Source organism: Gracilinanus agilis, chromosome 2 (genome assembly GCF_016433145.1).
Source record: "Gracilinanus agilis isolate LMUSP501 chromosome 2, AgileGrace, whole genome shotgun sequence".
Classification (NCBI taxonomy): domain Eukaryota; kingdom Metazoa; phylum Chordata; class Mammalia; order Didelphimorphia; family Didelphidae; genus Gracilinanus; species Gracilinanus agilis.
In genome coordinates, this window is record NC_058131.1 from 150847013 (window position 1) to 150862285 (window position 15273).

General features: G+C 37.3%; 1 long non-coding RNA gene across 1 annotated transcript in view; it reads left to right on the forward strand.

Moving 5' to 3' along the window:
- LOC123236929 overlaps positions 1-15273 on the forward strand; it is a 173046-nt gene that overhangs the window by 114397 nt on the left and 43376 nt on the right. The window lies entirely within an intron of this gene.

A 15273-nucleotide genomic window follows, 5' to 3' on the forward strand; every position in this document is an offset into this window, starting at 1 on the left:
TATAGATTCATGACACTATATCTATATGCCTTTTCAATGGTTGTCACAAGTGCTTAGACTGCATTTTCTCCTTAGTTCTGCCTCAAAGAATTCCACTCTTCCTTTAAGTTGTAGTTTAAATACTTTGCTTTGTGTTTATTTTGTATATTTACAGTCATTCTACATATATGCACTTGTTGCCCTCCCTATCACCTCCTTGTTAAAATTTAAGTTCCATGAGAGTAAGTTGCTTTATTTTTTGTATTTATATCTATAAGGCTTCACACAGCAGGTATGGAATAAGTATGGAGAAATGTTTATTGGTTGATATTAATTTAGCTTAAATTAGATGATTTTCCCACACGCTTCACACAAGGCAAGATTCCCCTCTTCTACTTTTATAGTTAACATTTTAAGATTAAATGTAGGGTTTTATCTTTATTTCTCTTAAATTTCTTTTCATTATTTGTATCATTCTTCCAACATCCTAGCACCATTTTGAACCGTGATTCTATTTTGAGTCTATAGTATTATTCTTCTGAGATTGTAGTATTGACAAACTTGATAAATTTATTTTCTCCCTGTGAAGACAGCTCTGCCTTGATGTCTCATAGATTTCCCAAACTCAATATGTTTAATATAGAGCTCATTATCTATCTTAAATCATCCCATCTCCGAAATTCCCAAAGCACTGTAGAAGCCATAAGGTGCCTAGGTTCAAAGAGCACAAGGTCATTCTTATTTCATCTCTCTCCTAAATCTCTTTATATCTAATCAGTTGCTTAATCTTGTTGATTTTATTTTCAGTCTCTCATACATCCATCTCCTTTCCATATGGCTACTTCTGGTTTTTAGGTTAGTCAAATTGCCACCTGAATAAGGCAGCAATTCAGTTTCAACAGTTCTATTGGTACATCTTTTGCTGAAAAAAAGATGCATTATTGCATAATTGATATGTTTGCGAATTGTTGAAGGTGGGCAGTAACCACCACCTGATGGTCAGCATTCTGATGATAAACCTCTTCAAACTCTGTTACTAACTCTGTGATTTTGGAAAAACCATTTAATATGTCCAAGCCTTATATTTCCTATTTGTAAAATTAAGGGTTGGTCTGGATTTCCTCTAAGGCATGAATTCTTTACTTTGGGTCCATAGATTCCTGAAGAGGTCCATGGATAGATTTCAAAGAGCCTGTGAACCTGGAACTTTTGAGATTTTTTATAGCTGTATTTCAATATTAATGGGTTTCCTTTGACTCCCTATGTATTGTTAAAGGGATTTTCTTAATCTCTCCCTCTGTTTCTTTAAGAGGCAAGAATGCAAGATTTCTAAGTAGAGGAGAAATGGCAAGTGCCAGTTAGCCAGAGCTGGAGATTCTGTTACCTCCGGAGGAGGGGAGATATAGGGGATGCCATGAGAAGTTCCATTTCTTCCATGACCCTTCCCTGAGCATGTTAGCAGTTTAGTGTTCTCTCCTTCCTCACAATTACCTGGTACATCTGTTGTATCCTTCAAAGAGAATGTAGATTCCTTGAAAGCTTTATTTTTGTCTGTATCTAAATCACCCAACAAAGTACCAAGGCTGGGCTTAGAGTCAACCAGTCAGTCGTAATACATTTATTTAGTACGTACTATATTCTAGTGCTAAGCACTGAGTATCTGATAGAAAGGTAAAAGGCAGCCCCTGCCCTCAAGTTGCTAATGTTCTAGCAAGGGAAACAGTATGCAAATAACTATATATCAACCAGATATATACAAGGAAAACTGGAAGTAATCAATAGCAGGATTGTGAGGGATCATGAAAGCCTTCCTTTTGGAGAGATTGGAAAAAAGTTAGAAAGACCCAAGTTCAAATGTGACCTCAGACACTTATTAGCTCTCTGACCCTGAACAAGAGGCAAAACTCTCTTTGCCTCAGTTTTCTTAACTGTAAGATGAAGTAGTAGCTTCATCTTACCTCCCAGAGTTGTTGTGAGGATAAAATGAGATAGTACTTGGCAAGCATTTTGTAAATCTTGAAGTGTTATATACATGCTGCCAATTGGCTTTAAAACAGTTTTTTATTCATTGCTTCTCAAATCGATGAATTCTGTTGATAAAAGACCATTGTCAGTTATTAGTGATCATCACTCTTCCAAATGATCCCTGACTATCTTTTAATAAATTTTTTTAGAATTTTGCTGAGAATCAACATTCTTCTGTGATTGTCAGAGTCTTTCCTAGTCCCATTGAAAGTACTATTGCATTTTTTTGCATATTGCTAGTCCATTGGTCCTGCTCCCATTTGTTCCAGTTGAAGAGAGTTCTTAATATTCATTATTGTAACGCAGAAAGCTATGCTTGTAAATATGCTATAAAATGAGCCATCAGATTTGCAGGGTTATGTCAAAGTACTATGGAGCAGCTAGGTGGTGCAATAGATAGAGTGCTGGGTCTGTAGTTGGGAAGACATCTTGAACTCACATTCATCTTAGACACTTGCTGTGTGCTGGGCAAGTCACTTACCCCTGTTAGCCTCAGTTTCCTCATCTTTAAAATGAGCTGCAGAAGGAAATGGCAAACCACTATAGTCTTTGCTAAGAGAACCCCAAATGAGATTACAAAGAGTCAGACCCAACCAAAACAACAACAGTAAAGTAATACATTGAAAGAAGTTGTGGAAGGAGTTTAGAGTTTAGAGTCAGTATTGAATTTAGAGTCAGAATTGAACCTAGAATTGAATCTCAGTTCACATCATTTACTTGTGGTGTGACCTTGGTAAAATCCTTAACCTTGATGAGCCTCGGGAGCCTCAGTTGCCTTATATATAAAATAAAAATAATATTCCTACTTCACAGGAATGTTATGAGTATGAAATGAAATAATATATGCAGTTCATTTTGTAAACATTTAAGGTCTTGACATGTAAAAGATGTTTTATTTTTACCACTTCAGCATTGTTGGTGTACATACATATGTGTATAATCTGAGTCTTGAGTTCAAGTTTTATGGAAACAGTATTGGGGTCAGAGCAAGAAACAAAATTCAAATCCTAGCTCTGTTCCTCATTATCTGTGGGTTATTGAACAAACCACTTCATTTTCTGGGCCTCTGTTTTCTCATCTATAAACAAGAGGTCAACACTAAATGACCTCTGCTGCCCCATCCAGCTCTAAACTCCACAATCTAAAGAAAGTGAGTTGTTACCCTAAAAGTGGTGAGGTGATATCTCACTGTTTTCTTACCCATCATGGGCTTCAATTCCTTCTTTATATTGTTTATTCCACTCTTTCCAGTTTTTTAACAGAAAGAATTACTTTCAAAGAAAGGACCAGAATTGAATAGGACCCAAAACTCAGGTCTCCTGACTCCCAGACAGTAGGGAACAAACCACCCCATCTGCTTCCTGACCCCCCAGATGATCCTCTGGCTCCGAGATGTCTTGTGATAGAAACAGCAGGGATTGGTCTGACTCCAGCTTTCACTTTGTTGGTTTCTTCTCTCCATAAATAGCAGCTATTGGAGTTCACATTCGAAGACCAGTGTATATTGTGTTTACCTCGTGGAAGTTTCTTGGGATTCTTTAGCTAGAATATTAATGTTCTAATTCTAATTCTAAAGCTAGAATAAAAAATAAAATAAAAATTTTTCTTCTAATCACTTGTTGCATATTGGAGTGTTTTGAACCATATTTGCTCTTCTGCAAGAAAAGAACAATTGCAAGTTAAATATCCAGTACCTTTAATAAAGATGCTTAAGGAAAAGTACTTTTTCTGTGATTTCCTTTTGAAATGGAGATGTTTGTAATATTATAGTGGCCCAAGACATATGTGTTCTATGTTCAGATGAAGGATCCCATTATTTGGCTTATGAATTTACATGTCTCTTCTATTTAAATACCTTGTGTCTGGTCTAAGACTAGAATGGGAAAAGTTGGGGTTTAAACCTCATACTCTATTACACTGTTTCCCTGATAACTCTTTTGTCCTAACTCATAGGAATGTAGGAGCTAGAGTTGCAAGAACCCTATCTAGTTTCCCTGCTCCCCCTTTACTTTATTTTATAGATGAGGAAACTGAGTTGCATTATGACACCAGGTCTATTGACTCCATGTTCTTTCCATGGTATAACATTATATACTTAGTAAAGGTGATGCATAAAAATTCAAATTCATATATCTATTTAGATGTTTTCTGCAATGGGGCAACTAGAAGGCACAGTGGATAGAAGACTGGACTGGGAGTTAGAAAGACCTAAGCTTAAATCTGGCCTTAGACATTTACCAGCTATAAGGCAAGTCACTAAACATTTCTTCTTCTTTTTTTTAAACCCTTACCTTCCATCTTGGAATCAATACTGTGTATTGGCTCCAAGGCAGAAGAGTGGTAAGGGTAGGCAATGGGGGTCAAGTGACTTGCCCAGGGTCACACAGCTGGGAAGTGTCTAAGGTCGGATTTGAACCTACGACCTCCCATCTCTAGGCCTGGCTCTCAATCCACTGAGCGACACAGCTGCCCCCACTTAACTTCTGTATGCCTATGTTTCCTCATTTCTAAAATGAGGATAATAATAGCATCCACCTTGCAGGATTGTTGTGGGGATAAAATGAGATAATAATTGCAAAGAATTCAACATGGTGCCTGGCACAAGGTTAGCATTATATAAATATTAACAATCATCATTATTATTGTCATAACCCATCCAGGCCTGCCCGTCATGGACCTCTACTGTCCATGTTCTCCCACAAGTTAGCCACAGGGAATCTGACCAGTGCATGGGTTAGCTTTCTAGTTTTCTCTGGACCTCATAAGGTTCCACCTGTATTCCCTTGCTCTCACCACATGACTGGCCCATTTTCTCTTCCTGCCATCTGTATCCCCAATGATTACATCTTGTAAATAGCCCAATAGGAAAGTGAACTTTTTAAATAGCAAAATCAAAAGTAATTGTCCTTTAGCAGAGGAATTTGATGAGTAAACATTATAACCAGGAAGCCTTTCATTTCTCTGCCTGCTAGTGGGAGGTGGGAAGAAGAGAGAGAGAGGGAGAGAGTGTGAGAAAGGGGGGGGGGGAGACAGACAGACAAACCAAATAACTCTGGGAAGGAGAAAAATGTTATTGACCTATTTTTCCAACATACTCCATTCCTGGTCTTTTCCCTTGTTTCTCTCATCCTTTATCATGTTAATAATAACTCACATTAAAAAAAAAACCCCAACAACAAACCAACCCTTAATGTCTGTCTTAGAATCAACACTGAATATCATTTCCAAGGCAGAAAAGCAATAAGGGCTAGGCAGATGAGTTTAAATGACTTGGTCAGGATCACACAGCTAGGAAATGTCTGAAGCTAAATTTGAATCCAGGCCCTCCTGACTTGAGGCCTGCTGCTCTATCTACTTTGCTACCTAGCTGCTTACCTAGTTACCTAGCACTAAGAGATTTAAAACATACTTTCTTCCCAACAGCCCTGTGAGGCGGGTAGTCTGGAGGCTTATAACTAATGACAACTAATTCCTATTTGTAGCTATATAGTATAACCCCTTTAAAGGATCCTCTACCCTAATAGAGTTGCTTCATGCCTGCTTTTATCATCAGATTGCATAAAATACACTGACCGCTTAACTGCCCAGGGTCTCTGTGATCAGTTCTGAGAAGGGGAGAAAGAATGAGAGGAGAAAGAAATGGAGAGAGGGGCAAAAGACTGATGTGGAGGAGAGACAGAATGGAGTAGTTGTCATGCTTCCTCCTCAGGGATGGGAAGAAAATAAGGAAAAGGTTTAATTAAAAAGAAATATGAACTGATAACTCTGGGGTTTGTTTTCAAGGCTAATTTTGTACAGATAGATAGGTGTTTGCTAACCAAGTTCTTTAATCTAATATTTGCTCACATTCCTCTGGCAATGAAGGATGGAAGTGTGGTCTCTAGAGTCCTCAGACTATTCTTCCTTTGTCCCCAGAAGAGACACCTCCCACTCACCGAGAAAAGGGCTGTAAGTTTCACTTGCTAAAAATTTAAGAGCCTGCCTCTGTGATAAATGACCAATGACCTCAGCTGACCTCCTCCAAGCAGCTGCTAGAATCATAGAGATGATTTCTTGTGTCCTTTGCTGACATCCAACAGCAATAGATTCTATATTAAAAGCTACAGTGACAACCTAAAGCTCTTTTGAAGTTTTTCCTGTATTTCCCAACCTCAAGCTTCATCTTCTCTCTGCTGGAACATCAGTTTCCATCTCTTTCTCTCACTTTAGCCCCTAGATTAAAGTCACAATCCCCTGGTGGACACACAGAAGACACCTTAGACACATAGTTAAAGTCCCAGATGGCTTCCACTGCTACCTTTGCCCAGTTTGTCATTTTTCATCTTTTTCACCCAAAAGAGAAACAGTTCACTTTCAAAAGGATCACAGATCACTTTGTCCTATTTTGATCTAACTTCCTCTGAATCAAGAATTGATCTACTTCCACTTATTTGAGAGATTTTGGTTCCTTGTTCTAGGTTCCTCAGTCAGTCTTGCTGCCTTGATCTTGTATATTTTTAAAGATTCTTTTGCTGAAGAGACTCTGAGATCACCACCTGGGGAAATCAAAATCTAATACCAAAGTATTAACCTTTCCTCCTAGAATAGTTAGTTAAAGGAGTTACTTTCTCAATGAGTGGAGAAGTCTTGAAAAATTCCAAATAAGCCACAAATTTGGAAGGGAAGTTGGCAAAGTTGACCAGGGATAACGGGAGGTGGGTAGTGGGAAAGTGGTTATAGTTTTGTGACAAGAGAACCTCAATTATTCAATCTCTGGATTTGTTTGTTGATGTGGATGGACTTTACCACCTGGGTTGGTCAGTGCCTTCTAGTTGTTTTTTCAAACATATTTATTTGGTTAGAGGAGCATGAAGAATAGCAATTAAGAACAAATATCAACATGCTAATATTTTAATGTTTTATAGCCCCAAAAGGAGGGTTTTTTTAAGTCAAGTGATAAGAAACTGTTCACTTTCATCTGAAAATTCTCAATAGCTGGTATAGTGCATTTAGTAGCAAATCAACAAAAGCCAAGGTGAGAACTTCCAAAAATAAGGACTAGGGAAGATCCCAGAAAAAGCTGGAAAGTATAAACCTATTGGAGTAGTGAGAAGCAGAGAGCCTGTCTATACCTTAGGGATAATGGTGTGCTCCATTCTTCACATCTTCTGAAGCAGATTGACCATATAGGGACATTAACTTTTGCGTAAATATTTTGACATCTTTCTTTCCCTGAGGTTTTAACCTTGCTGGTAAACAGGGTACAGTAAATGAATTGCTTTTCTGAGAAATGACTTGAGGAAATTGAAGAAAAAACAGGGTCATTAGCTAATTGTCAATCTGACTCATGTCTTGCTTTTAGATGGTTGATTAAAAGTGATTTTTTTTTTGCCATTCACATACATACTTTATACTCATTTGCTGTGAGTAGACCAGTTAAAATTGGTTAAAGCTACGGAAATTATATTGTTGGAAGAGGCACAATTGTAAAAGGGTTCTAAGACAAAAAAAGGTAAATCCCTCAAAATATATGAAATGTCAGGGCTGTTAGCACAGTGAACAAGAATGTCAGAACTTGGGTTCAATTCTGGCCTCAGACACTTCCTAGCTGTGTGACCCTGGGCAAGTCACTAAACCAATTGGCCGTTGCTGCTCTTCTGTCTTAGACTTGGTACTAAGACAGAAGGTAAGGATTTAATGGTATGTATATATATGAAATGTTTATTTGTGAAAAGAACTTAGCATCCCACAGTAATTGCTATGCTGTGCCAGGTCTGATGGTCATTATTTCTTTAAAAATTGTTTACAGATTTCTTGTTTGTTATATTAAAATTCCCAGGTATCTCCATCCTTCTCTCCCGTCCCTGCATTAGAAAAAGCATTCTTTGGCAAAAAAAGATATGTCTATATGTCTTGCTTATTTCTTTCTCTGGAGGCAGACATACACAAGTCATTCTTCAAACAAAATTTATGTTGCTGTAAATAATGTTCTCTTGCTTCTGCTCATTTCACTTTTCATAACTTCTTGTGGGTCTTTCCATGGTTTTTTATAATTAGCCTGCTTATAATTTCTTACCACACAGTAGTATTCCATCATAATCATTTGCCACTACTGGTTCGATGATTATTATTTCTATTTGTGAGCATCAGCATTTTCTGTTTCTCCTATTGCCCATGTGTCTAACTTTGTAAAAAAATTAGATTTCTTGAAAACATAAAGGTAGACCTTTATGAGTTTCCTTTTCATTGTTATATTTAGCAGTTTTTCCCCTTCTGTGTAGCAAAGTGCAGTCACAACAAAAAAATGATCTAAAGTTTTAAAATGTTTATATTCATCTAACAAATAAGATGAACTTGCTGGTGGCCACGATGTCCAAAACCAAGAGAATGGAAAGCTGGTTCTGAATCAAGAAAATCTAACTTTTTTACTTGCTTCCTATCATCTCTCTGCCCTCCTCTTATATAAATTCCAGTTTCTTTTGCTGGCAAGATTACTGGTCACCATTCATTGGAAGAAGCTAGAATCGTGTTCCCCAGCTATAGACTCTGTTCCCAGAGAATAACTAGTTAGAAAAATGCTGTTAAGTATTTTGTGAAGAAGCAGGAAGAGATTGAAGGGAGTTGAGCACAAGTCCTGTGAGAAGGGAAGTTGCATTTTAGACTTCTGGATTCTATTTTTATTTTGGTGTCACCACACCTGCATGGCTCATCATTTTTCCCAATCGCTAAATAAAAATAATTCTTAGTTGTTATGACTTGAGAACTTGGTGGAAATAATTGAGTCATGTAAAAGTGTTTTGAGATCATTTAGAAGAAAAACAATTCCTCAGTCCTAGATAGTAGTAATAAAATTTGTTGAACATACATTCGGAGCAGGAATAGAAAATAGAAAGGGATAAGCATTAATTAAGTGACTACTGTTACTCAGTCACTGTGCTAAGTACTTTGCAAATATCATCTCATTTGTTAGCATATAATTATAGCTGAGGAATCTGAAGCCCAGAGAAATTCAATGATTTGCCCATAGTCACCCAGTAAGCAACAATTTTCACTGAGACCCTCTGATTCCAAATCTAACCCTCCAGTTCTTTTTCCATGAAACTGTCCCTCCCTTTGCCATCAATAATCATTACTATGGGAGCTGATAATGATTTCTCTAGAGTTAATAAAATCTGGTCACACTCGAGAGGCTTAACTTGTCACTAAGTCCTTTTATACTTGTAATATTTCTGTTGGCTTAAGTGGAAGTGGATATAACTTGTTGTCTAAATAGCTTGCCTTACAAATGTAAACTGAGGAAACAAGAAATCTGTGCCTAAAATGTCCTAAAGTGTAATAAAGTATTTGTACCTCTTCCAGGAAAGTTTTCTCCTCCTTTTCTTTTTTCCCCCTTTGGAAAATAAAACAAACAAACAGACAAACAAAAGAGACTTAATTGACTGTATTTTTAAAAGTTAGAATTAAAATAAACAACAACTTCTCATTAAAGGAACTGACTCAGAGAGATTGGTGCAGCAGCATCAGAGACTAACACAATTCTTGACACTTTCTGTTCTCTCCCTACCCCCTTCCTTTCAAGAGAAGTCAAAAAATTCAGCTAGAATCCAGATTGTGTGTGTGGTATCTTTATCTGATTGACCTCATACTCCTAATCGTGTCTTGTCTTTGCTTGTAAATTATTAGCTACTCCCTTCCTTTTCCTTAAACACATTACTTCTTTAAATGTTGTGCATACACACAGTTTTTTATTCTCCACTGCAGGAAAACATAGCTACTGGAAGGTCTTAGGTTCTATGGAAATTTTCCACCAGACAATACATTTTATGAGTTGAATGTTGAAAGCCTGCCTTGGCATCACTAGCAAATTCTAACTCATCAGAACAGCATTGCTGATAGCCACTTTCCCAAAGCAAATAATTGTCAATGCCAGGGAAGTAGTAAAGAACGAGATTTTATTTATTTCACTGCTTGTGTCTTTCCTTGGGACTAGACAAGGAAGATGAGTTACTAAAATATTAGTGATCATTAATAAGTAATAACTTTTAAAAGCTTCCATTTATTTTTCTCAAGTAATAGTTTATTTTTCTAAATTACATGTAGAAGCAATTTTAGGATGACTTTTTTGATATTTTGAGTACTAAATTCTTTCCCTCCCTTCCTACCCTCTCCCCTCCTTGAGATGGTAAACAATTTGATATAGGTTATACATATGCTATCATGTAATGCATATTTCCATATTCATCATGTTGTGGAAGAAGACACATTACACACACAAACTCTTGAAAAAAAAAACCAAGTGAAAAAATGGTATGCTTTGATCTACATTCAGACTCCATCCATTCTTTTTTCTGGTGGTAGATAACATTTTTCATCATGAGACATTTGGAGTTGTCTTGGATCCTTGCTGAGAACAGCTAAATCACTCACAATTGATTATCATACAGTATTACTGTTTTGTGTACAATGTTTTCCTGGTTTTGTTCACTTTGGTTTTCATCAGTTTGTTTAAGCCTTTTCAGGATTTTCTTTTTTAATTTTAATTTTTTTATTATTTTAAATTTTTTCCATGGTTCTATGATTCATGTTTTCTTCCTCCCATCATCCCTCCCCACTCCTGGAGCTGACAAGCAATTCCTCTGGGTTATACATACATATACATATGTTTGTATGGGGGTATATATATATATATATATATACATATACATATGTATATATATACACACGTACATACATATGTGCTTATATATTTACTTAAAAGACATAATATTTTTTTAAACCCTTAACTTCTGTGTATCGGCTCCTATGTGGAAGAGTGGTAAGGGTGGGCAATGAGCATCAATTGACTTCCCCAGGGTCATATAGCTTGGAAATGTCTGAGGCTGGATTTGAACCTAGGACCTCTCGTCTCTAGGCCTGACTCTCAATCCACTGAGCTACCCAGCTGGCCTTGGGTTTAAAAAAAAAAAAGACATAATATTATTTTTTATCTTGACTGTTAACTCATAGCTGCTTCTCTGAAGTGCCATTGAGTCACAAGTTTATTATATATAAAATTCAAACTCATTTCACCCAAAAGCACAGAGTGTTTTATATCTTTGCAGACATTGCAATAAGTTTAGACAACACACAGAAAAGACATAATATTTTAGGACTGGATGAGAACTTGGAGAACATCTAGTTAGTCAATTATGAGGCCTTTATTAAATGCCTTCTATGCAGTAAGCACTGCACAAAACATTGAGGTTCCAAAGAAAAACACAGTCTCTACTCTCAAATGGCTCAACGTCTAAAAAGGGAAAGAACATGCAGGCAACTTGCACAAGACCTGTCTAGTACAAGGGCACAAATTGTTTTCTATTCTATGAAATTACATGTTTTTCTGCTATTAGTTATCTAATACAAATCCCGTCTACCCCTCCCACTCATGCAATTTTCTATGTGTAATTTTATGTGACATGCCCAGCTATGGAGAATCTACACTTTTAACATACCCGACTAAATGAATATTCAATTAGCCTTATAACTCTGTACTAATATAGGAAATCTGGCCATTTTGAGTTTCCTTCAGGTCTCCTTTCCCTTTCAGGGCTCTGTTCCCAAATAAAGTAATGGGGAAATTTACTACTTTTGTTCCACCATCCCAAAGTCGATTTGCGTGATGTCTCCCTTTTCTTTGGGACCATAATAATATTTTATCAATTTAGTTCAATAGGGAGTTGTTAGTTCCTACCAGGACAAGGATAATTCCTCTTTGAAGTATGTCTGCCCTTGTAAGGCTGGAATTTAAAAAGACATAAACACAGGAGGTAGAAAGGCTATGTTGGTTGTAAAATAAGTCTGAGAACTCAAGTGCTAGGAGTTCTAGTCCCAATCCTACCATTTAACAGCCATGTCTGTTTCTTTTTCTTCATAATGACTCTTGATTTTGATTACTCCCAGTGACTGTTGCATTGACATATATCCTAATCCCTTGATCCCCCTAGATTTAGCCACATTCAAAAGGAAGATGTGAATATTTTTTTTCTTTATATATGGCTCAGTTGATTCTCCAGTTGACACTGGGAATTTTAATGCTTGGAGAACAACAGGGAATCGGGCCATTACATAGCCTTATTCATTCAAAATGGTGACTCAAAATCTACTTGAATCACACTTAGCTGCAAGGATCACTGATTTAGTGATGAATAAGAACTCAGAGAAGATATATAAAATATATAATATATTTGATCTTGTGACATGAATGAAAGGAAATACTATGAATGTTTCTACAGGTTTAAAAGCCAACCTTTATACTGCTTCATTATAGGGAAAACTGGTAGAGATCTGGACAGTGAAAATCCTTGTTTCTTGAAGTCACCACCAGTTGATATCGCCAATAAATTCAACTCTAGCAAGTGAGAACCTAAAGAAAGCCTTCTTGCACAGAAATATTGAGGCAATATGAGGGAGATGTAATGTTTGAAGACTTGATTTAAAATCTGTGGGCAAGCACAGGGTGAAATTCATACAATATCATGAAGCCAAGACACTGAAGTCATTGAATTTGGAAATAATTGATCACATCAGAGACAACTCATACCAATCTGTTATACATTTTTTTCTTTCAATTCAGTTCAGAATGGCTAAGATCAAATGGGATAACTAGTCTTATCAGTTCACTCAAGTGGCAATATGAAAAAAAAAAACTGTGCACACACACATAATCAGGAACTTGATCGCTGTGGGCTGACAATGTGTTTTGAAAAGGGGGGAACAAAATCTTTCTTTCCCTGAAAGTTCTCATCCATTGTTGAGTAAACATTCATAAATCTATTGCAGACAGACAGGCTGCACGTACTCGAATTACCTTCAGCAGCAATTTCAGCTTCAAGTTTTAATGCCCTAAACATGAAGAACTTTGTAACCAAGGCAGAGAGCTGATTAATGATGCAGACTTGGCCAATTTCAGGAGGCAAGAGTTTTTTTTCCCTCCCCCTCTCCTCTTCCCTCAGTAACCACCTCAGCAAATTTTCCCATTAAATATACAAGGCAACAGAGTGCAATAAAATCAAAAGGATGTTGCAGATAAACACCGGAGTCACTGCACAGACTTTCCCAGCTGACAGAAAGCAGATTGGCACTGCTCGTATTTGCCTGTGGAGCTCTAGAATAGTCCATCACTGATTCAGGGCTAAAAGTTACATGTATTCACACTGATTTTTGACAGTGGGATGGATCCCTTTTTGCCCGAGTGTTGGTCCTGAAGTCTTAGGTGCAGCTGGATGACATTAGTAGATAGAGCTCTAAGTCTGGAGTTGGGAAAACCTGAGTTCTAATACAGCCTCAGTCTCTTAGTTGGGTAAGTCACTTAATCTCTGTTTGCCTCCATTTTCTCAAGTTTAAAATGAGGATAATAATGCCATGTATCTCCTAGATGAGAATCAAATGAGATACTATTTGTGAAGCACCCAACATGTAATACTTAATAAATCCTACCTTCTTTCCTCCTTCCTTCCTTCCTTCCTCCATCCCTTCCTCCTTCCCCTGACTCTCTTCCTTCCTTCCTTCCTTCCTTCCTTCCTTCCTTCCTTCCTTCCTTCCTTTCTTCCTTTCTCTTCCTTTCTGTCTCTCTCTGTGTCTGTCTCTGTCTCTGTCTCTCTGTCTCTCTCTTCCTTTCTTCCTCAAGCATTTATTCAAACCTGTGGACTAAGGATAAAACACAAAGACAATGAATTCTTTATTGCCAAGGAACTTATATTCTTCTTGAGAGAGAATTAAAAATAATAGCATTTATAGAGCATTTACTACAGGCCAAGTAAGCACTTTACAGACATTATCTCATTTGATCCTCACAACAACCTTGGGAGGTAGGTGCTATAAGCTCTGTTTTACAATTGAGGAAATTGAGGCAAACACAAGTTAAGTATCTTGCTCAAGGTCACACAGCTGGTGTCTGAGTTTGAACTCAGATCTTCCTGACACCAGGCCAACCACTCTATTTACTGTACCAGCTAGCTGATATAACACATATGAAGATAATACATTTGGGGGACAAGAAACACTGACCACAGGAGATATCAAGAATGTCCTCGTGTAAGAGGTGACACCTGAGTCTTGTTCCTTGGAGGTGAGGAAAGAGGGCATTCCAGGGATGGAGGTGGTGAGGGGGAGCATTTTTTGCAAAGATAAAGAGATGTAAAATGTAATGTCATTAAGGGAACAACAACTAGATCACTGTGGGTAGGACAAAGAGTATATGGTTGTGTGTGTGTGTGTGTGTGTGTGTGTGTGCGCGCGCGCGCGTTGTGGTGTGGGGGTGGGTAGTAATGTAAAATAAAATTCAGTTCTGCAGGTTAACTCTGAGATGAGTCTTCTGTCTAGCTTTCTCTGGAGCTTGGAAATCTAATTTCATTTAAGCACATCTGACTAGAAAAACACAACACATACTAAATAAACAAACGAGTAAGCAAATAAACAAATAGCACAAGAGGGAAAAAATATCCCTCTCATCGGTTCAGACTTCAGGGTTTCCTATAAATTCCCAATGTTTGTGTTCCTACAGGTGGTACCATAGACACTGAGAATATGTTTGTCAAGTTCTCTGTTAACATTCTACACAAAGCCTGCTACGATGATGATGATTTAAAAATCAAGTCATTAATGACAATAATTATTAATACTACTAATTGATGATATAACTAATGAAATAATATTAACAACTAGAACAATATAAATGATACTATTTATAATATTATTATTCATAAGAGGGTTGCTAATTTTAAAGACAAATCTCTTTTTGGAGAAGACAAAGACGTTTCAGATAACTATGTTGGAAACCAAGGCCTCTGATTAAACAGCTAAAAACTGCATAAATGGTTCATCTTTAATGGCAGTCTCTTTGGGTAAGAATGATTTAAAGCAGAGATCCTTAAGCATTTTTCATCATGTATTATCCTCTCTCCTGTTCCTCCTCCACAGTAGAAATCCTGCATTATTCCATGCCCCACATCACATGCCCCTTTAAAAAAAAATCACTGCACTTCCCTTGACAGCCAGGGCAGTCATCCAACACATAATCAGGGGCCTGGTGCTCCAGTCTCTCTTCCAGTATTCCTATCGGTCTCAGAGGCTGAGAGCAACAATTGTAAGGAGTTAAAAAGAGAAGGTGGTGACTCAGTCCTTTCATGAAAAAACCTGTTGCTATTGCCATAGTTCCCTGGTCTCAATTTCAATGCAGAATATTTCTTCCTCATTTTTTCTTCCTTCCTTCCTTCCTTCCTTCCTTCCTTCCTTCCTTCCTTCCTTCCTTCC